We start from the raw sequence: 26151 nt of genomic DNA on the forward strand, positions 1-26151 counted from the left end.
TATTTCACTAGTAATTTATTTCATCGACACCGGAAAGATCAAAAATAATGTTAACCTCGGCGAGATTTGAACTCTGAAAGTAAGGAGTAGAAAGAAATTCCGCTAAGCATTTTCTCCCACGCCGCTAATGACTCTACCAGCTCACCGCCTTACGCTCATTATTATGATGCCACTCATTATTGCTTTGGCGTCAGTTCGCTAAAATTCTCATATTCCTGTTAAACGAGCGACTCCTTGTTTCCACTGAGGCGAAGTTGTATTCCATAAAAAAACAGAAACACACAGTGCTAAGAGCAGCAAATAACCTCCCATCTTCAACTACAATGAATAATTTTCAGGACCACTCACTATAGGTACCGGTCCGTTTTTCCCAGCACGTCTTCTTTCGTCAAACTGGCTGACGTAGTAAAACGTACAGCTAAATCATTCATCAACCAGAAATAAATGAAGGACGACCTGAATTTTCCGTATTAAATATAATCTCATGATATCTGTATGTATATGTGTACATATGTATGTGCATGTATACATATATAAATGTATACCATATATATATATATATATATATATATATATATATATGCGTGTGTGTATATATATATATATATATATATATATGCGTGTGTGTATATATATATATATATATATATATGTATGTATGTATGTATGTATGTATAATGTATTTATATGCACATATATACAAACACGCATAAACATATGTATATAAATTGATAGTTGATATACGTACCAGAGATAAAGCTTGTAGACGTTATTATATACTCACCCATGTCTGTGTGTGTGTGTGTGTGTGTGTATGTGTGTGTGTGCGTGTTTATGTTGATCGTATTTTGTTTGTATGTTCTTTTTGTTTTATTCTTGCTGCTGATTGATATATACCAATTATTTAAATCTGAAAATCATAATCGAATACAAGACAACGTCAATATCAAATACTGATATACGATACGTCATGTCAAGGAGCCAAATGAAAATGAATGAAAAAATAAGCCACTTTAGTGCCTATATTTAGTGTAATGTGATATTAATGACGGTTCTAACTCGTGACGTTTCTCTTCTTTCATCTTTTATCTTTTATTTTTTTCAGTGATTGGACTACGGCCATGCTGGGGCACCACCATAAAGAGTCTTCGTCGAACAAATCAACCACAGTACTTTTTTTTTAAAACCTGCTACTTATTGGATACGCATCATCACTGATGCCCCCCGGTTTGTAAGATGCTTCGAATCTTTCAGCATTAGAGTCCTTGTCCAGTCGTTGTAGCTGGGATTGACCATCTCTCAGATTGACCATCCTAGCATCAACGAACCACAGTCCTATCGTCGTTTTTTAAGTGGATTTCTCTGCAGATTCGGTGATGGAACGTATGCCCACCCTTCTTTCCTACACTAGGGACTTCAAGCCCAGCCAAGGGTTTGCAGGTTGAGCAACTTGCAAATCCCAGCTAACCCTCTTCAGTTGTCTGTCAGCGACCCCGCCATCGGCTTGGATAATAGGGGGAATGTTAAACAGCTTTTAAGAAGAGCAAATAAAGTTAAGATAGATCTTATTGTTTTACGGTTAGTAGACTCGCAAACACCCACGGATCTATGCCGCGCAGATTCTGTTGCCGACATTCTTCGAAGACGCCTTGTTCCCGACAAAAGCAATGACCTTCTTTTCAATTAATGTTATAACTTCCGCATAAATATGGTGATCAACTCAGCAGGTGCAGAGTGTAAAGAGCCTCAGACAAAGAACAGTCTTCAATAGGTTCTTCTATGGAAGAGCTGACTGTGGCAAAATTATCGCTGGCGGAAGATCTATATTCTTTTCTACTCTAGGTACAAGGCCCGAAATTTTGAGGGAGGGGGCCATTCGATTAGATCGACCCAGTGCGCAACTGGTATTTAATTTAACGACCCCGAAACGATGAAAGGTAAAGTCGACCTCGGCGGAATGTGAACTCAGTGCGTAATGACAGTCGAAATACCGCTAAGCAATTCGTCCGGCGTGTTAACGTTTCTGCCAGCTCACCGCCTTGAAAAGGAAGGTATATACTGTAAGGTATATTTTATAAGTACTGAAGAACTCGTCTCATAAGATGTATTAACTTTAAATCATCAAAATGAAGGTCTTTGTGCTTGAAAGCGGTAAAGAAGGAGACACACACACACACACACATACATATATATTCATATACGTACATACATACATACATACATACATACATACATACAATATATATACGGTGGTGCTCCAGTATGACTGCAGCCGCATGGCTAAAACGAGTAAAAGAATAAAAGAAATATATGTGTGTGTATACATATATATGTGTACATAAATGTAAATATATATACATATATATATATATGTATATATATACACACATAAATATACATATATATATATATGTATGTATGTATGTATGTATATATATCTATATATATATATATATATATATTATATATATATATATATATATATTCATATATATAGGCGCAGGAGTGGCTGTGTGGTAAGTAGTTGCTTACCAACCACATGGTTCCGGGTTCAGTCCTTGGGCAAGTGTCTTCTACTATAGCCTCGGGCCGACCAAAGCCCTGTGAGTAGATTCGGTAGATGGAAACTGAAAGAAGCCCGTTGTATATATATATGTGTGTGTGTGTGTGTGTTTGTGTGTCTGTGTGTGTGTGTGTTTGCCCCCCCCCCAACATCGCTTGACAACCGATACTGGTGTGTTTGCGTTCCCGTAACTTAGCAGTTCGGCAAAAGAGACCGATAGAATAAGTACTAGGCTTACAAAGAATAAGTCCTGGGGTCGATTTGCTCGACTAAAAGGCGGTGGTCCAGCATGGCCGCAGTCAAATGACTGAAGCAAGTAAAAGCGTAAAAGAGAGTAAAGAGTATATATGTGTGTAAATATATGTATATATACATATAGTGTGTGTGTGTGTGTGTGTGTGTGTGTGTGTGTGTGTGTGTGTGTGTGTGTCTGTGTGTGTGTGTGTTTGCCCCCCCCAACATCGCTTGACAACCGATACTGGTGTGTTTGCGTTCCCGTAACTTAGCAGTTCGGCAAAAGAGACCGATAGAATAAGTACTAGGCTTACAAAGAATAAGTCCTGGGGTCGATTTGCTCGACTAAAAGGCGGTGGTCCAGCATGGCCGCAGTCAAATGACTGAAGCAAGTAAAAGCGTAAAAGAGAGTAAAGAGTATATATGTGTGTAAATATATGTATATATACATATAGTGTGTGTGTGTGTGTGTGTGTGTGTGTGTGTGTGTGTGTTTGTGTGTGTATGTATGTGTGCATTTCTTCATATAAAACATCAGAATTACATCATGATTTTTATGAAACCGAATTGCATCAAGATGCAAATCCCAAGGCCGGTTTCCGTCAACCAAGGAGCTTACCTCCGTACCAACCTCGCCTCTGAGCTCAATTTTAACTGCAATGATGTTTTTCTTTGGCTTTTATTTTTCCCAGCTGTTTGTATCTTCAGGCAGTGTTGACAGCATTTTCCCATTTATCAACAAATAAAAATGATGAGAGAGAAGGTACTACCATAAACACTGTCAAAAGAGAAAGAAAAAAATTAACGTGTACACAAACAAATTAACGCATGAGTAAAAGCAAAGGTGTTACATTGACGCATCTGATCGGAATTGTTAACTCCAGATAAAAGTAGTTATCTTTTTTTCGCTCACCTAATGAATTTCTGGTAATCAATTCATGCAATTTGCTTATCTGTTTTTGTTTTCTTTTTAGTTGTTGAGTCTTTTTTTCTTCTTCTTCTCGCTAAACTTTATCTTGATCGATAGAATAACATGTGGTATGTTTATCTTTGTGTCCAGTTCTTTGAATGTTGAAACGAGTTATCAAATTGCTCAATTAGAATACTACTTCTTTGATAATACACTACGATGTATGTATATCACCCCGCTACTAATTATGATAGTATTGATTAAAGAATTCCGTTAGATACGTTTTAGTTACAGAAATTATGTTGCAACTAAAACATGCCTTGCGGAACTTACTTATCAGAAACGTGTGATTACTACGAAATTTTGAAAGGTGTACATTAGTTAGATAATACTTAGACAAATCAGCTTCTTTCGAAAAATTAAGTTTCCGGATATCAGAATCTCAGGAATCAAAGAATGACCGTAATTTTCCGAATTTGTTACATAACATTTGTGGTGTAGAGTTGGAAAGTCGAAGTATATAATCGAGGATACAATTCATGGCGTTTGCATTCAAAAGCCATTATGACAGACTTAGAAAAGGTAAAACTAATTCTTTTCAATTTTGGTACAAGGCCACCAATTTTACGGGGAAATTTTGGAGGAGGAACGTTGTCAATTACATCTACCTCAGTACTTGACTGGTACTATTTTTTCTGTCAACGAAAGGATGAATGGCACAGTCGACCTGGTGGTATACGAACTCAGGACGTCAAAAAAGTGGAAGAAAGGCTACTAAGTATCGTGTTCGCTGCGCTAGCGATTCTGCGAACTCGAAGTTGTACCAAACAGAATTTAAGTTCTATTCATGTCATATTTATGGCCCAAAGGCGCGTGGCTTAGTGGTAGAGCATTCGGCTCTACCGAATCGTAAGGTCGGGAGTTCAATTCCTGGCGACGCGTTGTGTCCTTGAGCAAGACACTTTATTTCACGTTGCTCCAGTTCATACAGCAGGCAAAAATAAGTAGTATCTGTGTTTCAAAGGACTCTGTGTCACGCTGAATCTCCCTGAGAACTACGTTAAGGGTACACGTGTCTGTGGATTGCTCAGCCAATTACACGTTAATTTCACGAGCAAACTTCTCCGTTGATCGTATCAGCTGGGACCTTCCTCGTTGTAACCGACGGAGTGCTCCTTTTTTAAAATTAAAAAATGGGTCAAATGAAAATCAACACGCCCAGTAATTAAATTTCTAATAAATTAGAATTAATAACGTCTGCCATACACATTCTGTTGAGTGAGAGATCAGGTCTGTAATTTCCGAGTTAAAGTCATTCACTTTCTTTACGCTGCTCAGAATCTTGGAAAAGCATTAACCGTCAACACTTCCGGTTTCTAATATTTTTCATAAATCTGAAAAATTATGATTATATCAAATCCCCACACGAGGTTTCCTTTATTCTTAGATCTTTAATGTAATTTGATTGATTATTACTTATTATAAGGCGGAGATCTACCAAAATGATTAGCACACCAAACAAAATGCTTAGCGGTATTCCGTCTGTCTTTGTGTTCGGAGTTCAAATTCCGCGGAGGTCGACTTTGCTTTCATCTTTTCGGGGTCGATAGATTAAGTACATGTCGTACACTGGGTCGATGTAATTGACTATACCCATCCCCCATAATTTCGGGCATAATACCTATAGTTGAAAGGATTATTACTTATTATGGACTAGCAGTATAACCCGGCTTTGCCCGGGATTAAGTTAGGATTATTAAGCTAATCAAGTTCTTTGTTTCAAACCAAACTAAGGAACATCGATATCAAATTTGGGCGAAATCCATTGAAATTGGTTTATATATACATATATATATATATATATATTATATATATATATATATATATATATATATATGGGCAACACACACACATACACACACTACGTACGTATTGCATATATTGCATACATGCTTTTCGTACGCATACATGTTCGTGTGTGTGTGTGTTTGTGTTGCCCGTATATCAACAAAACACTTTTTTCGTCGATGGAAAAAAACAACAAAAGTCTTAACAAACACTTACTCGTCGCTAGAAGGGGGTTAACTCCTGTTTGCAAACAATGGTGATTTCTCTGACTTTAAAATTGGTAAGGTTTTGTTTGAAAATCTATTTTTACTGCTATTCACTGGTGCCTCAGGGAAAAATAAGTTGACGAAAATACAGCTAGGGTCATAATGAATGTCCTTCTAAAATTGGAGCGACATGCGTGCTAATTTGTGGACGTGCATAAATTACATTCACGTAAACACGCACACACACATCCTGCCTTTTATATATACAGATTGTCGATTTCAGCATGGCCGAATTTTTAACAAGTTCGCTTCGTAATAACGAGGTCCGGTGTTCAATCCTATTGCATAGAATAATGGGCAAATATCTTAGCATTGCTTTGAGTCAACCCAAACCTTTCGGTGGACATTGAGTAAACGTAAATATCGTGCATGATAGATAGCAGATGGTAATGAAACTACAAAGAAACTTTGCATTCTGAGTTCAAATCTCATTGAGACCACGTTTGCCTTTCGTGATTTAGAGATCGATAAATGAGGTAGCAGCTCAGTCCTGGCACGGCCCTCTATCCCTCTAGCTATCACATTCGAAGATGTTTGTACCTGTAATTCAAAACGTTCAATCTCGTCACACATTGTGTCACCTGAATTCTGCATTGAGAATTCGACATCGAGAATTACATGCGTCTGTGGAATACTTAACCACTTGCACACTAATTCAATTAGCATATAATTCAATTGATCAAACAATTGTTGTTTTAATTATCATTATTAAAACAAATCTTAAGACGGCGAGCTGGCAGAATCGGTAGCACGCCGGGCAAAATGCTTAGCGGCATTTCGTCCGTCTTTACATTCTGAGTTCAACTCTCGCCTTTCATCCTTTCGGGACCGATGAAATAAGCACCAGTTACGCACTGAGGGCGGGGTCGATGTAATCGACTAGCTCCCACATCGAATTAATTACGATGTTTCTTGTTGATTCTTGACGTTCTGGGTTCGAATCACACCGACTTCAACATTACTTTTCTTCCATTTGAGGTAGATAAATAAAGTACGAGTGTTAGGTATGGCCCCTTATTCTTCTAGTTGTTATTTCCTGAAGGATATCACTGAATCTAGGGTGGCAGCGGTGAGTGATCGTTTGTGTCTGCTCGCGAATACTCAGGCACCTAAAACAATTAGTGAAAGCACGGTACTATCCTTGATTTTGAATGCTGGCTCTTGTAGTAGTAGTAGTAGTAGTTAGTAGTAGTAGTAGTAGTAGCTCCCTCCACCAAAATTTCAGGCCTTGTGTCTATGGTAGAAAGGATTATTAAGACAAATCTTTTAAAATAATATGTATAATTGTGTGACAATTTCAAATAAGAATAATTTTAGACTGATTTGTTATATACTCTCTTACTCTTTTACTTGTTTCAGTCATTTGACTGTGGCCATGCTGAAACACCGCCTTTAGTCGAGCAAATCGACCCCAGGACTTATTCTTTGTAAGTCTAGTACTTATTCTATCGGTCTCTTTTGCCAAAACGCTAAGTTACGGGGACGTAAACACGTACCAGCATCGGTTGTCAAGCGATGTTGGGGGGACAAACACAGACACACAAACGTATATACCGTATATACACATACACACACACACACACACACATATATATATATATATATATATATATATATATATATATATATATATGCACGACGGGCTTCTTTCAGTTTCTGTCTACCAAATCCACTCACAAGGCTTTGGTTGGCCCGAGGTTATAGTATAAGACACTTGCCCAAGGTGCCACGCAGTGGGAATGAACCCGGAACCATGTGGTTAGTAAGCAAGCTAGTTACCTCACAGCCACTCCTACTTAGATAATTGCGTAAATACCATTTGAACACATCGCCGAAACCGACGAAGATCCTTTTACTTATAAAACAAGGAAAGGCGGAATCGAACCAGAAAACTAGAAACTAGTTTTCTAACTCCGATCGTTGAATTAATATATTCAGTGATAACCACAGAAATGAAATACTTAATAGTTACTTATTTCTATTTAGATTTAGGGTGATATCTATATCCTAACTTTGTATCTATATCTATGTCTGTATCGATATCGATATTTATATCGTTATTTATGCCACCTTCACAACGTATCTGTATTGATTTCTCTTATAAATCGATTTTTCCGTTCCAAACTGTTTTATCTTTTATCTTATACTTTTTCTCAGTCATTAGATTGCGACCATGAATGAATCGATTCCAGTACTTCTTTGCCTGTTTTTGGGAGGGTGGGGTCCCCTTAAGTCTGGTACTTATTCTATCGGTCGTTTTTGCCGAACCGTTAAGTTACGGGGACGTAAACACACCAACACCGGTTGTCAAGAGCCAATAGTACACGCACTTTTACTTGTTTCAGTCATTAGACTGCGGTCATACTGGAGCATCACCTTGAAGAATTTTAATCAAACGAATCGATTTCAGTACTTTTGTTTTTAACCCTGGTACTTACTTTATCATTCTATTTTGCCGAACTGCTACTTACAGGGACATAAACACACCAACACCAGTTGTCGAGGCACAAAAAGTCACACACAGAGGCATGGTTGTGGGGTAAGAAGTTTGCTTCCCAACCAGATGGTTCCGGATTTAGTCCTACTGCGTGACACCTTGAGCAAGAGTCTTCTACTATAGCTTCGTGAGTGGATCTATAGACAGAAACTGAAAGAAGCCCGTTGTGTATATAGCTACGTGTGTTGGTCTTTATGCCTTTGTTTACCCTCCACCCTACCCCCATCGCTTGACAACTAGTGTTGGAATGTTTACATACCTATAACTTAGCGGTTTGGAGAAAGAGACCGACAGAATCAGTTCCAAGCTTAATAAGTAAACAAAGTTCAGGGATCGATTCCTTCAACTGAAATTCATCAAAAAGCGCTACCCCAGCATGGCTGCAGTCTAATGATTGACACAAGTTATATCAATTTGAATACACTACTGAAAGAGCTACTGACAGTTTCATGCTTTTATGATATATGAACAGGCATATTTATAGAATACGCCATGTATTTAATTTGATATTTATCTCTCACTTGATGGATTACTTTTTTTTTTTGTTGATTCTACCTTACTCTTTTCTCTTTTACTCTTTTACTTGTTTCAGTCATTTGACTGTGGCCATGCTGGAGCACCGCCTTTAATCGAGCAACTCGACCCCAGGACTTATTCTTTTGTAAGCCCAGTACTTATTCTATCGGTCTCTTTTGCCGAACCGTTACGTAACGGGGACATAAACACACCAGCATTGGTTGTCAAGCAATGCTAGGGGGACAAACACAGACACACAAACACACGCATATATATATACATATATACGACAGGCTTCTTTCAGTTTCCGTCTACCAAATCCACTCACAAGGCTTTGGTCGGCCCGAGGCTATAGTAGAAGACACTTGCCCAAGGTGCCACGCAGTGGGACTGAACCCGGAACCATGTGGTTGGTAAGCAAGCTACTTGCCACACAGCCACTCCTGCGCCTTATTAGATCTTTAAACAAACACACACACATACATACATACTCATTATCCTTATTGTTACTTTTATTACACTTGTCTTTTAATTCTATTACTTTTATTTCTTATTTTATTTTTTAACTTTTATTTTTTTCTTTCTATCTTATACACGCTAATCTCTCTATATATAAACGGCAGTTTGTCTGTCTGTGTGTCTGTGTGTCTGTTAGGTTGTACCCTCACCCTGACCACGGCTTTCAACCGATTCTGATGAAACTTGACACACACATAGCCCAATGTCATAATTCAAAACTAACGCAGCGAAAATTTTGAAAAGTTCCCCCAGTTCTGAAAAAAATCGATAAATTCGACATGGGGTCGACAATCAGAAACACAAACCACAGACTGTCTAGGGGACGCAACTCGACCTTTTTAACTCTCAAAAAAATTTACCATCATTTTTTTCCATTTTTTTGCTATTTTTTGGCTATAACTCTCTAAAAATGCTTTATAGTTATTTCTCTTACAAACCCGAGCAACGCCGGGCGATACTGCTAGTTAAATATAAACTCAATTCAATCTATTTAACATTCATTCTATGCTGAATGGTGCTGCAGTATGGGCAGATTTTTGAAATCCAATGAACCTTTATACAAATATATTTTTTCAAGGAGATATAAAACTATTATAATGGGTACTTATGTACTTTTTATTTTGTGATGTAATCTTTGGACTAACAATGTTTGCGGCTGAAGAGAGCTTTAAACCATCTTTTATGTCAATAATATACTGATGTAATAACAAATTGTTTATAAAGCTTGAAGCACGTGTACCGCGATGTCCTTTGTGTTCTGTTTTTAATTTGTTTGATATATATACTTATGTCTATATATATATATATATATATATATAGAGAGAGAGAGAGAGAGAGAGACACACACACACACAGATATATATATATATATGCTGGGCTTCTTTCATTTTCCGTCTACCAAATCCACTTACAGGGCTTTGTTCGGCCCTAGACAATAGTAGAAGACACGTGCTCAAGACTGAACAAAGAACCATGTGGTCCGGAAGCAGACATCTTACTGCACAGTCACACCTAAACCTTGTACAATTTGTTTGGCAAACAAGTGTAAGCTAAACCTCGGAAGGAAAAGAGCAGTGGAAATTAATTTTACGGAAGACAACGGAGTGTTTTCAGAAAGAAAAATTACGTTAGATGAGACGAGCCATCAAGAGAATGTCTAAATGGTTGATCGATCTATAATAATAATATCAACCAAGCGTCGATACTAATATCAACGTTTGGCTAATAATATCAACCAAACGTCTCAGAACTCCAACCACACTGTAACATTTTAAGGAAGGAATGGCACATAAAGTAATGGCCTAGAAAATTTATGAAATGGCTCTGCTTTGGCTGGAATGCATATAATCATAGGTCGAGGTTGATCTGGAGCTAAACAAGAACGACAACAACTTTAGAAGGAATAAACCTCCAGAAAATTCTATAGAATAGTGTGGAGATTCTGTCAGAATTTAAAAGATGAACAGTTTATTGAGAGAAAGAAATTTGGAGAAACAATGCTACTTTGCGTGATTTACCAGAATAAAAATGAAGAGAAGGCTTCTGGAGGAAAAAGACAGGTTTGCCAGTCCTCAATAAGGCGTTTAATTTTTAAAAGAATGTGTTTGTTATATTTGGCACTTATAAAAGTTGTTATTTGGAAAAGTAACCGGAAAATACGGTGAAATTGCCGCTGGTTTCCACAATAATAGAGTCCTTACCAATACCAACGACCATTTGTCTCCTTGGATTTGGTTTTATCCAAATTTCACATTATTTTAACAACGACTGTTAATTTGTAAATAAAAGGGTTATTTTTTTTAATTGGTGACAGAATTATACCCCACCCCCCAAAAAGAGAGAAGTTATTTTACCTACATTTTCATTCTTAATACGTTGCAGTAGATTTGAACGTGGATATACTAATCACTGTTGTGTTTTTGTCTACACAGGACAACTCATTTCAGACACTGTGTTTCCACAATATACTCGATTCAATAAGGTAAGGAGACTTTAAGACACCACGCTGTTTCGACTTGGTTGTATCTCTTCAGTCAGAGCTACCTGTGGATTAATTAAGATTTAGAATTATAGAAATTAGTCACTATGTGTGCTGATGCCTCCCAGGCCAACAATAAATTGCGCATGCACAGAAAACAGCAAAAATGAAAACAACTATCCTGGTTGTCTATTGCTGTGACACTGGAGCATCGGATAGAATTAATTACGATGTTTCTTCTTGATTCTTGACGCTCCGGGTTCGAATCACACCGACGTCAGCTATACGTCGCTTCTTTTGAGGTCGATAAATAAAGTGCGAGTGTATGGCGTGGTCCTTTATTCTTCTAGTTGTTATTTCCTGAAGGATTTCAGTGAATCTAGGGTGGCAGCGGTGAGTTATTGTTTGTGTCTGCTCGCGAGTACTCAGGCACCTAAAATAATTAGTGAAAGCACGGTACACGCTGATACTAAACTATCCTTGATTTTGAATGCTGGCTCAAGTAGTAGTAGAAGTAGTAGTAGTAGCTGTTGTTGCTGTAGGGAGGTGGTAGTAGTGTTGATGGTAATGTTGGCACTGCTGCTGCTGATTCTGCTGCTGAAGGTTGTATTATTATCATTATTGTTCTTCTTCTTCTTCTTCTTATTATTATTATTATTGAGTGAGAGAGCAGTTCATGCCATCAAAGTGACACTGGGGTAAAATATACGAAGCCCAGTATAGCCATCATGACTACCCATCTGATAAGGGTACGCCAGGTACATGCATCACAACCATATGTGCGCGACATGGTGATCTCATATCAAGATAAACAGCACATGACCTTGCAGGTGGGGCCCAGTTAAAAATTTCTTCAGGTTGAGTAGCTCATCCCGCTCAAAAGGTCCCTGAATAAGGGTTGTTTAAGGATGTTGAAAGAACCACCCATGTTTCCAGAGGTGAATTATTCAAACCCCAAAGAATCCCTCTCAACACATGGCTATGATGCTCCCCCCACTACTTCTGTTCATGATCAGAGATGCACATATCGTCAGCCACTAAGGGACATGGTCAACTGGTCAAGGTCAAACAACTGACAAGCAAATCTGTGGTATCGAGCAGAATATTTGCTGTAGCCCATCTTTTATACCAAGACAAAACAATGTACATGATAACACTTCCAATCAGTTAAGATCAGAAGCCATGAAAGCCACTGCCTGGTACTGCATCAGGGCATAATTATTATTATTATTATTATTATTATTATTATTATTATTATTATTATTATTATTATTATTATTATTATTTCGTTTTATGGATTGTTCAGTTTTACGTATTCTATTATATTTTACATATTTTAACAGCTGTATTATTTCACATAGTATACTTGCGAACAATCTTCAGGAAAAAAGGAAAATTCAACAGCCAATTTTGGTAGAACAGTATTCTATTGAAATTTTCAGTATGTGTATTCTTTAAGTTTACACTAGAACTACAATGAGCAGAAACTAGAACATCAATATTGATTAGACAATATAGATATCAAGTGGTATATGTTTGGTAGGAACGCAGGTGATCGAACGAAAAATAGATTTTAGAGGTTTTTTTAATATACGATTATTTGTAAAATTTAATCGTTAATTCTAGTGATGTTTCGCTTGCAGTATATACTATTTCCGAAGAGAGGGGGAATTGTATAAGGATCTACTATTGTTGTTGCTCAGTTTGTTTGCTTTTGTTTTTGTTTTTTACTAAAATGCATCGTTTTCAGAACTTGTCTTGACTGAACGCAATTTCAATGTTCATCTATAAGTGGTGAGTTAAGTTTGAACTTAAAAGATTTATTTTGGTACATATTTGTTAAATCCTTTTGTTATCATATTTGTGTTGAATATTCTGCCCTTTTTTAATTAATTTTGAAACTAATGAAGAAATTAGTAAAATAATTTAGTAAAAAGCTGATGTTTGGAACATAAATTAACATAAAATTTAATGGATGGTTTTAATTCAGATTACTTTAAATCAAAATATTTATATCGTAGAACCAAGAGCGATCTCGGTCAGGTTGGCATCTACAAAAAGAGGTGTGACAGAGTCCGTGGTTTGTCGGACAACCGGACGAGATGTTTATTAGTCATAACCTGTTACTAATATTGCAATGGCTCATTTGAGAGTTGAGCATTTTGGCCACTGACTAAACGAAATGATGTCGAGTCAACAGAGGGATAAGCCAACAAGGATACCTCTATGAAGATGCTCCAACTGCTAGAAACAGTAACCAAATATCCCACAAATGACAGTTTACTCTCTTGAAATAGAAAAAAACATGTTGGATATTTTTAGTCTACCTAGATATACTACGCCTGAAAATAAGTACGCTAAGCATTAAAAAAGGGCTGAATTGTTTTCGATCATAGATCTGTTTTATCAAGGCTGTCCCTTGACTAAATAAGAATATTATGTTGATGATAAGGCACGAACTACCAACACGGTTCGTTGTAGGACACTTTTTTTTTACTTGGCCATCCATCGTTCTCGTATCAGTTAAATATTTAATAACTTATTAACAATGTTAATCAGAGGCATTGCTTTATAAGTGTGCTAAGTCGATACAGATACAACATCGATCTTCCGGAACAGTTGGTACCAAAGATTTTCCGGTTCACTGATTTTTCCGAATAAGGGGTGGCCACCTTTTTCAATACGCTCTAAATTAAACAAATGTTAAATTTACTTACATAATTAAATGAAATACAAATTAGTATACATGATACAGGTTTATTGATACTGTACTGTGCAAGGTACAAGTTAACTAGTCTAGTGATTGCAGAGATTTAAGTTTCCTGATCTTATATTAGTGCGGATTATAAAAAATTCCGGACCATCAGTCTCAGGAAGTTAGGGTTGTACCTATATTTATTTATTTTTTTATCTAGTTTCAGCTCACAAGCTGTGGCCATGCTGGGGCACCGCCATATATGACAGAACTTTTAGTACTTCAGACAAAATGCCTTCCGCTAGTTCATCCAGTCTTGAAGTCAAATTCTATTGGCGACATCGTTGACTTTCAATTTTCTGGGATTGATAAAATAAACTTCTAATCAAGTAATGGGATTAAGATAATGGGCTTATTATTATTATTATTATTATCATTATTATTATTATCATTATTATTATTATTATTATAATTATATAAGGCGGCGAGCTGGCAGAAACGTTAGCACGCCGGACGAAATGCTTAGCGGTATTTCGTCTCCCGCGACGTTCTGAGTTCAAATTCCGCCGAGGTCGACTTTGGTTTTCATCTTTTCGGGGTCGATAAAGTAAGTACCAGTTGTAAAGTAAGTACCAATATTTCGACACTTCGTGTGTCTTCCACAAATTCAAAATAATCATACATATATAACTATAAATGCATATATATAAATATACACACACACACACATACAAACATATATATATGTAAATATATATATAAATACTTGTGCGTTCATGTATATATATATATATATATATATATTGCATGCTTATGATACGTTTTTGAAAATATCTCCTGTAATGAAATAGCAATATCACGTACATACACACATGCATGCATGAATCTAAATATACACAAATTTACATTTACTCACGTATAGATTTAAAAAATGAGAGAACCGAACACATGCATTGACTGACTGAAACATGCATTTATACAAAACAAAAATACAGACAAACATCGTGTATTTAATATTCCGATAACCTCTTCCTCGCAGATTTCATCGTTCATTCAAAATCATCTCATATAAATAGACGCTGGAGGCAAAAACTGATTTTGAAATTATTATTTTGTATTTACATTCTACACTAACACCTGTTATTGACAAGGTGGAGTTAATTATCTCAAAACCGTGTCACAATGACATTGTCATTTGCAACGAAGCAATATGTATTCACTATCCGTATTACCGAAAACATTATAAAAAGCATTACAAGTAACATATTCAAATCAGATCTGTTCAGGTTAATTCTATTCAGATCAGATCTTATATTCAGAGCATATCTATTTCAAGTGTAAGATGATAAAGTTTGAATCATCGTCTCATAGCTATTCCTTGCTAACATTAAAATAGGGTGAACAAAAAACGAAACGATGAGAGTTTTTTTTGTTTTTTGATTTTTCTAAGGCCTTCCTCAAAAATATGCTTTCAATTTTAGTTCTACAAGTTGAATATTACGACAAATTTATCACAGTTCTGAACAACTCTATAAATGGGACGGTAAGATATACGAAGATATGTTTGTAAAATGGTGGTATTTTTTTTTTAGAGATGTACTTGTCATGCATGTGATTTGATATGAGTCTATATCTTAAAACTAAAACAATTGCAGCGTGGGAGACACATGTTAGACTTACAGAAACACAAAAGCTGTTAACTTCTCTTAAATATTTGTTGTTTGTAAAATGGTGTCAAAATTTTCGTCACTGGAAACTGCGACTTGATTACTGTAAACGTTACGTTGAAGTATAATATTTCCAGTGACCAGTGAGTTCCACCGCCGGCAAATTGCCAGAAATATGAAGGAGGTGTACAATCGATTATATTCAAAGGTTGAAAGTTTATTTGACGAAATATTGTTGCTATTAAATTGTAATTCATAGCAAAGTAAGATCTTAGAGTATGCGTAGATAGTTGTGAGAGTTTGATAAACGGTTGTATAACTGAAAAATAATGTGTAACAAAGAAAGGATATAGGGTATAATCACAGGTGCATAACAGTTTAGTAGTGGGTTAAATATTTTGGCCTAGTGCTATAAAAATTGTTAACGGCAGTTTCGCCAAAGTATTAGTGGACCTGTAATAAATATAAAATATTGACCAATGTTCGGGATAATCATAACCTTATATTATTCATTATTAACACTGAGAAATTAAGGTGGCGAGCTGGCAGTATCGGGCGAATTACTTAGCAGTAATTCTTCTGCCAGTCAGCAATGCGGTCGGTGGAAGTTTCACTTTCGAATTCTATCCAGAGTTAGTGGGAGGAAAGAACGAGTCGTGCTCAAGGAAAGGCTGGACATCCACAAAGATCAATTAGTTTAAGAGGGCGAGTTGGCAAAGTCGTTAGCACGTCGGGCAAGACGTTTATCGACAATTCGTCCGTCCTTTCGTTCTGAGTTCAAAATCCACCGAGGTTGTCTCAGCCTTTCATCCTTTAGCACGCCGGGCGAAATGCTTAGCCGTATTTCGTCTACCGTTACGTTCTGATTTCAAATTCCGCTGAGGTCAACTTTGCCTTTCATACTTTCAGAGTCGATAAATTACTCACTGGGGTCGATATAATCGACTTAATCCGTTTGTCTGTCCTTGTTTGTCCCCTCTGTGTTTAGCCCCTTGTGGGTAGTAAAGAAATAGGTATTTCGTCTGTCGCTACGTTTTGAGTTCATATTTCGCCGAGGTCGACTTTGCCTTTCATCCTTTCGGGGTCGATTAAATAAGTACCAGTTACTCACTGGGGTCGATATAATCGACTTAATCCGTTTTTCTGTCCTTGTTTGTCGTCTCTGTGTTTAGCCCCTTGTGGGTAGTAAAGAAATAGGTATTTCGTCTGCCGTTACGTTCTGAGTTCAAATCCCGCAGAGGTCGACTTTGCCTTTCATCCTTTCAGGGTCGATTAAATAAGTACCAATTACGCACTGGGGTTGATGTAATCGACTTAATCCCTTTGTCTGTCCTTGTTTGTCGTCTCTGTGTTTAGCCTCTTGTGAGCAATAAAGAAATAAAAATCAATTAGTTGGTCTTTTCCGGAAGCCCTTTGGAGTGACTTTGCTGCCCATCTTTTCAAAATCGATAAAATAAGGACCAGATGAACCCTGTGATCCCTGTAACCGATTAACCCCTTCCCTCTAAGATTCCTGGTTTTGTTCCAAAATTTGAAACAATTATTATTACTGTTGTTGTTACCGCTGAGGTGTTGTTGCTGTTGCTATTTTGTTGTTGTTGTTGTCGTTGTTGTTGTTGTTGTTGTTGTTGTTGTGTTGTTGTTGTTGTTGTTGTTGTTGTGGATGTTGTTGTTGTTCTTGTTGTTGTTGTTGTTATCTCGATGCCAACCATCATTGACAAAATAACAGCGGCTAAATTTAGATATCTACGAAGTTTCAGTCAAGATATTGGCAACAGTTAGATCCGCTACTTGATATTCATATATATATATATATATAAATATATATTATGCTAAGGGAGAAAATATGGAAATATAAATAACTTGTAATAGGTTGAGGAAAATCGACGGCATGATGAAAGAATATAGCGTTGATGAAAGATACGGTAAACTAGAACTGTAAAAGAAAAAATATATACATTATTGTAGAACGAAGCAGTTAAGATTGCACCGGTATAAAACACATGCTTACAATCTCTGATTTCAATAAGGCACTGACGTCAGCGATTGAAATAAGAGCTTAAGCGAGTCATTCCTCGCCGCCATTACGTTTACGTATACATGCACACACACAAACGCACACAAATACACACATATACACAAACACATGCGCGTGCATACACCTATACGTATATGTATGTGTGTATGCATATATCAATGTATATATATATGAATTTGTGTGTGTATGTATATATATATATATATGTACATTCATATATACACGCGTGCGGATATATACATACATGCATACATACATAACACGTTCCGGTTGGTGATTTCAGTTATCCTAAATACCTATTTCTTTACTACCCACAAGGGGCTAAACACAGAGAGGATAGACAAACGGATTAAGTCGATTATATCGACCCCAGTGCGAAACTGGTACTTTATTTATCGACCCCGAAAGGATGAAAGGCAAAGTTGACCATTGCAAACAGCCGTAGAATTTTAAACGCAGTCTTTTATTTACTTAGCTTTTGTTTTCTTGTTTCTATTATTTTCACATATGCTGTGTTTTGCTTGATTTTATATTTGTCCGTTTGTTTGTTTGTTTGTTTGTTTTATCATGTTAAGTTTGAATATTATCATGGTTGAATTTAGATTCCGATCTTCTATGGTTGATGTTAAAATTGACGCAATAGACTGGTATAGTTCTCTTATGAGTGTCTACAAACAGCGGGTTCAGAACTATTCTTTTTCTTTTATCGTTTTACTTGTTTCAATCACTGGTTCGTGGCCAAGGCGGCGAGCTGGCAGAAACGTTAGCATGCCGGACGAAATGCGTAGCCGTATTTCGTCTGCCGTTACGTTCAGAGTTCAAATTCCGCCGAAGTCAACTTTGCCTTTCATCCTTTCGGGGTCGATTAAATAAGTACCAGTTACGCACTGGGGTCGATATAATCGACTTGATCCGTTTGTCTGTCCTTGTTTGTCCCCTCTGTGTTTAGCCCCTTGTGGGTAGTAATGAAATACATACTATAGCAGTATCTTGAAGAATATAGTCAGGCAAATCTAACCTCCACCCATCAGTAGTAAATCTAATCTCCACCATTTCGCTTAAATCTGGCGGTTATTGTTAAACATTTTTTGTCGAATCATTAAGTTAATGGGACTTGAACAACACTACAGAAGCGCGCTCATACGCACACATACACACACACAGACACACACATGCACACATACACGTATACGACCGGCTTCAACAAAGTTTTCGTCCACCAAATTCATTCACAAGGAATTGATCAGACCGAGGTTATAAAGGAAGACAGTTGCTCAAGGTGCTGCGCTGCGAAACTGAACTCGTAACCACGTGGTTGCGAAGCGAATTTGTTCACCCCACAGTTACGTCTGATCCAATTTAAATATTTGTATATGGAACATAATAATCAGAGTTTGTTATACAAATACAGACTTGATGACGGCGGACTTTATAGAATGTATTCTTATTGGTTTGCATACGCTCAGTTATAATTTTAATATTGAGCATTCCTCACATCCGGCTTTACGTTCTGGGTTCAAATTCCGCCGAGGTCGATTTTGTCTTTCATCCTTTTGAGGTCGATAAAATAAGTACTATTTCAGCACTGGGGCCGATGTAATCGACCTTATCTCCTCCCCGAAGTTGCTGACCATGAGCCAAAATTTGAAATCAATTTTGAGTGTTCTTTCTAAAAGAAAACCTTTAGCAATTCTCCCGTGTCATGAAGGCACCGACATAACCGAGTAATTTCTACCAACATTATAATTGCTTCCAATTTAACACCACAGAAAGCTTATCTTTTTAAGACTTAAATCTGGTTCATTTCTCAACTCACTCGTTAATAATAGTGAAGGCGCATGGCTCAGTGGCCAGAACGTCGGGCTCACAATCACGAGGTAGTGAGGTCGATTCCCGGTCCGAGCTGTGTGTGTTGTGTTCTTGAGAAAAACACTTTATTTCATGTTGCTCCAGTTCACTCGGCTGTAGAAATGAGTTGCGATGTCACTGGCGCCAGGTTGTATTGGTCTTTGCCTTTCCTTTGGATAACATCGATGACATGGAGAGGCGGGGCTGGTATTTATGGGCGACTGCTGGTCTTTCATAAACAATTTTGCCCGGACTTAGCCTTGGAGGGTAACTTTCTAGACGCAATACCATTATCATTCATAACCGAAGGGAGTCTTTGCGCTTTAGCCACTGATAATATCGGATGACCTCTGATTAAAGCTTGAGGCCTCAGAAATGAGATAAGAGAGAATTCATATATTTATTTTAACATATATCTCCGATATTGATTTACCAATATACTTTGTATGAAGAAATCGATATTATGTTCATGTTTATTTACATATTGCGCTTTGTCCTTTGTTTCCGACAACAGAGACAAGATATATCAGCCGAGCTGAGGCTGTATTTTGAAAGATATTTTTATTTTTGATACATACATATATACATATATACATACATACATACATACATACATACATACATACATACATATCCATTTACATATATATATATATATGTATGTATATATGTATATATATATATATATATATATATGTATATATATGTATATATGTATATATATGTATATATATGTATATATATGTATATATATATACATATATATATAGATATATATGTATCTATCTATCTATCTATATCGGTATGTATATATATATATATATATATATATATATAAGCACACACACACATACATATATGCATATACGTATACATATGCATTTGTATATTAACACACGCATATATATCCATATATACATACATTTATACAGACATTCACATATGCATCTATGTGCGTGTGTGTGTGTGCGTGCGTGTGTGTGTGTGTGTGTGTGTGTGTGTGTGTGTGTGTGTGTGTGTGCGTGCGTGCGTGTGTGTGTGTGTGTGTGTGTGTGTGTGTGTGTGTGTGTGTGTTTTCAAATCCTGTCGTTATTGTCTTTGCTTTATATTCCTCTAGGCTCATTCGACTATACTATTCCAATACAAATGTTTGCCATTCTATTGGTTAGACATTAATGCTTATGTAGGAGCGTGTCTTTGTAAATATATATGTGTGTGCGTGTGTGTGAACGTGTGTAAGTATGTGTGTATGTATGTGTGCGCGCGTATTTTTCCGTCAATGAACATTATGTGACTCCATTATAATCCAAAATTGATATCAATTCAAAGTACCAGACATTTATGAAAAAGACGCTGTTAGGTTTCGGTAGACATGAAGTCAAAGTTAAAAGAAAAAACAAAAGACGATGGCGGAAGATACACTCACTGACTGCCAAGAAGGAAAACACGTCAGCTATAAGTCATTTGTAAAAAAAAAAAGATATTCTGGACGAATGCTACTACTAAGATTATGATCTGGCTGCAAGATGGCAGAATGTCAGAATGTATGATTGTAAACAGTAACATGTTCTCAAGAAAACAACTGCTTTGAAACATTGTTGGCATAATTGAAGTTTACCAAATCAAAGTGTAGTGAAAGTTGTTTTGGTTGAACGAACAAAAGCATGTGACCACACACTCACTCATTCACTCCCTCACTCATTCACTCCCTCACTCATTCACTCATTCACTCCCTCACTCATTCACTCCCTCACTCATTCACTCCCTCACTCATTTATTCTTCCAATCATCCACATCATTTGTGTCTTCCTTTTCATTCTCCTTTCAGTGATGATAATGCGAATGTTACTCGTTTTCTCTTGTAGTTTTGAAGTTTTCTATCTGTTAGATATTATCCTGGAACCTTTGTCATTGAATCCACGCACGGAGAAACTGAGATCGGAATGGATTCCTTTGCATAATTGGTTTATTGTAAGAAAAGCTGTTATCGGTTATTTTTCTTTGTTGCACTTATATATCGTTCTTTTAGATCTAATGAAATTGTATTGATACCTGATTTTACAAGCAATCATTCGATCCGAAGAATAAATATATTGAAGATCCATCTAGAAGTACCGTATGCTATTATATAAAAGATACGATGAAAAAGAATGCGAAAAATAGTAGAATGTAAAAATACAAAAGAATCATATAAATTGGAACTAGAAGAGCAACAGGCAAACCAATAAATTATGGAATTAACGGATAATGTTAGTCTGTCATATAATCTAAACTGATTTCTCTAAAAGTTAAAAGTATTGCCATCTCTTGTAAGAGCCTCGGATGTTCTGGGCCAGAGGATTTATTGCAAACTGAGAAGGAAAATAAGCTAAATCGATGATTGAAAGATTGGGAAGTCATTTAAAACATAATCGGTAGGAGTAAAGCGAACATTATTGCCTGGAATATGGCCGATGTGTAAGGGTGGGGATAGACTAAGCATTATCGCCTGAAATGTATGTTTTATGTACGGGTGGAGAAAACAAAAACGCACGGAATTGTATGAGGTTGGAAGTGGTTTTTAACGATCTTCTCTCTCTGGAATGCAGTTGTTTCAGATATTGTTGTTCGTCGTCGTTGCTGTTATTGTTTAACCCTAGGTTGGCTCAGGCCTATGGTCAAAGGTATTCCAGTAATTACCTCACATTTGTTATTCAGGTAATGTCTATCTAGGGCTACATTATTTAACGAGTCTTTCATATTTATGATCCCTTTGCCTCTTGTTATATCCTCATGGATAAACGAAACAACTGCAACAGAGTAATAGCAATATAACTGAAACAAACGGCAGTAACCACACAGAACGAAACAACAATCTTTTAGGAAGCAACAATCACATACGCAACTCGAACAGTAAGCTTTGAACTATCAACGCATGACGAACTACCTCACTTACTCAGACCATTATTATTTATATGCAGTGGTCCAGTCCATTCTCGCCAAGGGGCGTCGTACTCTCGCACAACATTTCCCATTTTGAGATTTCGTGTTACAAAGGAATTAAGAAGTGATATGTATATATAATAATATGAGGATTTCACTGACGATCTGCAGATAAATTGTGTAAGTAAAATTACGTAATTTATTAACAGTGAAACAATTGTTTGGGATTAATCTATATTTTTGTTATTTTTCATTTGTCTTGCTCGCTTACGCTTCTGCTGTGCTAAATTTTCTGGAGAACAATTCTTAGTGGTTGAGACCTATGTGGATCTCTTTCAAGCGTAAGGGCTTCCACATAGTGGTTCCCACTTATATTTATTTATATATATATATATATATATATATATAATATATATATATATATATATATATATATTTATTTATTTATTTTATAGAAGGAGCTTCTACAGGACTAGAACTGTTTCATTCAAAAGAAATCATCAGAAATCATCTTTTGAATGAAACATTCTAGTCCTATAGAAGCTCCTTCTATAAAATAAATTAATTTACTCTGCTATGTATTGAGTACCTTATTTACTGTGGTTAACCCCGACTCAACCCGGGACCTACATATATATATATATATATATATATATATATATATATATATATATATAGTATTTCTTTCGCTGGGGCATTATCTCAAGGTGTTCGGTCTGCTTTCTTTTTCTCATGATGGTCCTACGGGACTCTGTTACTTTTGGTACTGATACATCGAATATTTCACAAAATTCTTCCATGGGAATTTCTTCCTGATCTTGGTTATGCCCCTTCCTTGGTTGGTTTATACGTCTCTTATGTTCACCGTGTGACCCTCTACATCATACTTCCAATTTTTCTGATTTTCATATTTCCTTTACTCCTTTCTTTCTGTAGTAATATCTTATTAAAAATATATTTTATTCTTCTTGCGAACATCAATTCTGCGAGAGACTTCCTTGAATTTATACTTGGACTGGGGGTCAATGTGGATATTTTAAAGAAATTTGTCAGTGCTTCGTTTTTACTTAATTCATTCTTCGCTTTTCTCAACGCTCTTTTAAAGGTGTCCACAAATCTTTCTACCTACCCGTTTGACTTCGGGTGGTAGTGTAGAGAGAAAATATGCTTTATCACAGGCTCTTACAGAAGTTCTTAAATTCATACCCAGAGAACTGCATGTCAGGAACACCGTATCGCGCAAACAATTCGTATAAGAACTTTATAGTTGTCTTGGAGGTTGGTCTATAGTACCTACAAACCTCCGACCACATAGTACAGCTATCTACTACGATTAGATAGCAAATGTCGTTTACCGGTCCGGCATAGTCAATGTGTAACCTAGACCATGGGTTTTCCGTCTCTGGCCACGATTGATATTTTACCGGCTAGGCTTTGACCACGAGCGCGCAACCTCGGTAAGTTTTCGATATCTTGCTTCATTGACGGCTAATATACATAATTCCTCATCAGAGCCTTCTCCTTAGCCATTCTTGGATATCCGCTGTGAAATTGTTGCAATACACCTTTTAGTAATGTAGTTGGAACCACCACATTGAAAGCACCACATTGAAACATTTACGGTTTCAATCGCTGCAAACGGTACTTTTCTGCTTGCTTTAAATACAGGTACAGCGTTTTCACTTACTTGGAAATAGGCTTCCGTCTTTTTAAATCCTCTGATCATACTTGTGAGAACAGTTTTTTTCAGTTCTTTGTTCAGTTCTTCCGAAGACTTGTTTTTAACGGGACAACCATTCATGTTATTGCAGCAAAGATTTATGGGGAGGTACCATAAATCGAATAGTTCTAACCAATCTGTACCAAACAGATTGATTGTATTATCCACATCAAATAATTTTGCTTCGCGTGTCTCTCCTCGAAATGTGACGCTGATATATGTTTTGCCCATGAAATGTAATTTATCGCCAGTTATACCACGCGCTATTTTCGCTGTTTTACTTAATCTCGGCTTACCAATTTTTTTCCAAGTATCCGCACTTATAATCGAGATGTCACTACCTGTGTCTTGTTCTACAGTGAGAACTGTGTCCTAGCTTCTGACAATTATAGCACTTTTCGTTTTTAAACGGACAATCCCTTTTGTAGTGTAGGCCTCCACAACCATAACACGGATTGGGGCCTGACACTTATTTTTTTATTATGCTTCCCGGGACGACACATTTGAATTTTTGCAGTCTTTATCTTGTATTTTTTTCACATCATGTTTAAGATTTACCATAGTCTGACATTCTTCTGCGATGGTCCATAGAAATAAATCTTGGTTCGCTTGCTCCATTTTCAAGAGAATACTTGCCCGAATTTCTCTATCTTCAGGTCTTTGCAAGATGTCCTTGCCATAAGTCCTTGAACGAAGATACATGGTTTGAACATACCCTGTGTGAAATTCTGGACTTTGAAATTTTCGCACATACGGTTGACTACTCCGGCGTAGGTGATAAAATCTTCCTCTTCATTTTTTTGTTAAGTTCCAACACTCCATTCTGGTGTTGAATAATGAACTTCTATCACAAATTTTTTTTGAAAGTAGTTCCTCGGTTTCTTGGAAACCAATCTCGGTCGAAATTTTGAGCAGAATAATGTTACAGTAACGCTCATGTTCGATAGGAGCTACCTTGCGTAGTAAAAGCCTTATTTTCTGCTCCTCCGACCATGACTTGTACTCGTTAAAAATTTCCTCGTATCTTCCATAATACGCGGGACACGTAATACCCTTCTCCGGATTATAAGTAAATTCAGAAGTTGCGTTGGCCACGCCTTTTGGCGTAAACGAGCTTAATGGATTTTCAGACTTCGCCGACTGTAACTCAATTAATTGTTATTGTTGTTGTACTTGTTTTTGCAGCTCTTATAGTTGTTCCTGCTGTTTTTCTTGAAGCTGTACTACTGCGGCTAATAGGTTTTCCATGATTCAGAAATTTTCAAATAATCAATATGAGTTTCGAACGATCCTCGTCGCCAGAAGTTATATCTTCATGGATAAACGAATACACTGCAACAGAGTAATAGCAATGTAATTGAAACAAACGGCAGTAACCACACGTAACGAAACAACAATCTTTTGAGAACCAGCAATCCAACACGCTTAACTCAAACTGTAAACTTTGAATTCCAACTTCGAACTATCAACACACGAACAAGACGGCGAGCTGGTAGAAACGTTAGTGCTCCGGGCGAAATGCTTTGCGGTATTTCGTCTGCCGTTACGTTCTGAGTTCAAATTCCGCCGAGGTCGACTTTGCCTTTCATCCTTTCGGGGTCGATAACGTAAGTACCAGTTTCGTACTGGGGTCTATGTAATCGACTTAATCCCTTTGTCTGTCCTTGTTTGTCCCCTCTATGTCTAGCCCCTTGTGGGCAGTAAACAAATATATCAACACACGAACTGTTAAACTAGCACGAACTACTCAGACCGCTACTATCTATATGTAAAGGTCCTGTCCATTGTCGCCAGGGGGCGTCGTACTCTCACACCGCACCTCTTTTTTCCCCTTTCCCTCTTCACTTGGACTCCACCTTGGTTCGACTTTGCTCAATGCTTTTGCTCTCATCTCTTACTCAGACCTTTCTTAACATCTGTTTCACACCTG

This window comes from Octopus sinensis, linkage group LG4 (genome assembly GCF_006345805.1).
Source record: "Octopus sinensis linkage group LG4, ASM634580v1, whole genome shotgun sequence".
NCBI lineage: Eukaryota > Metazoa > Mollusca > Cephalopoda > Octopoda > Octopodidae > Octopus > Octopus sinensis.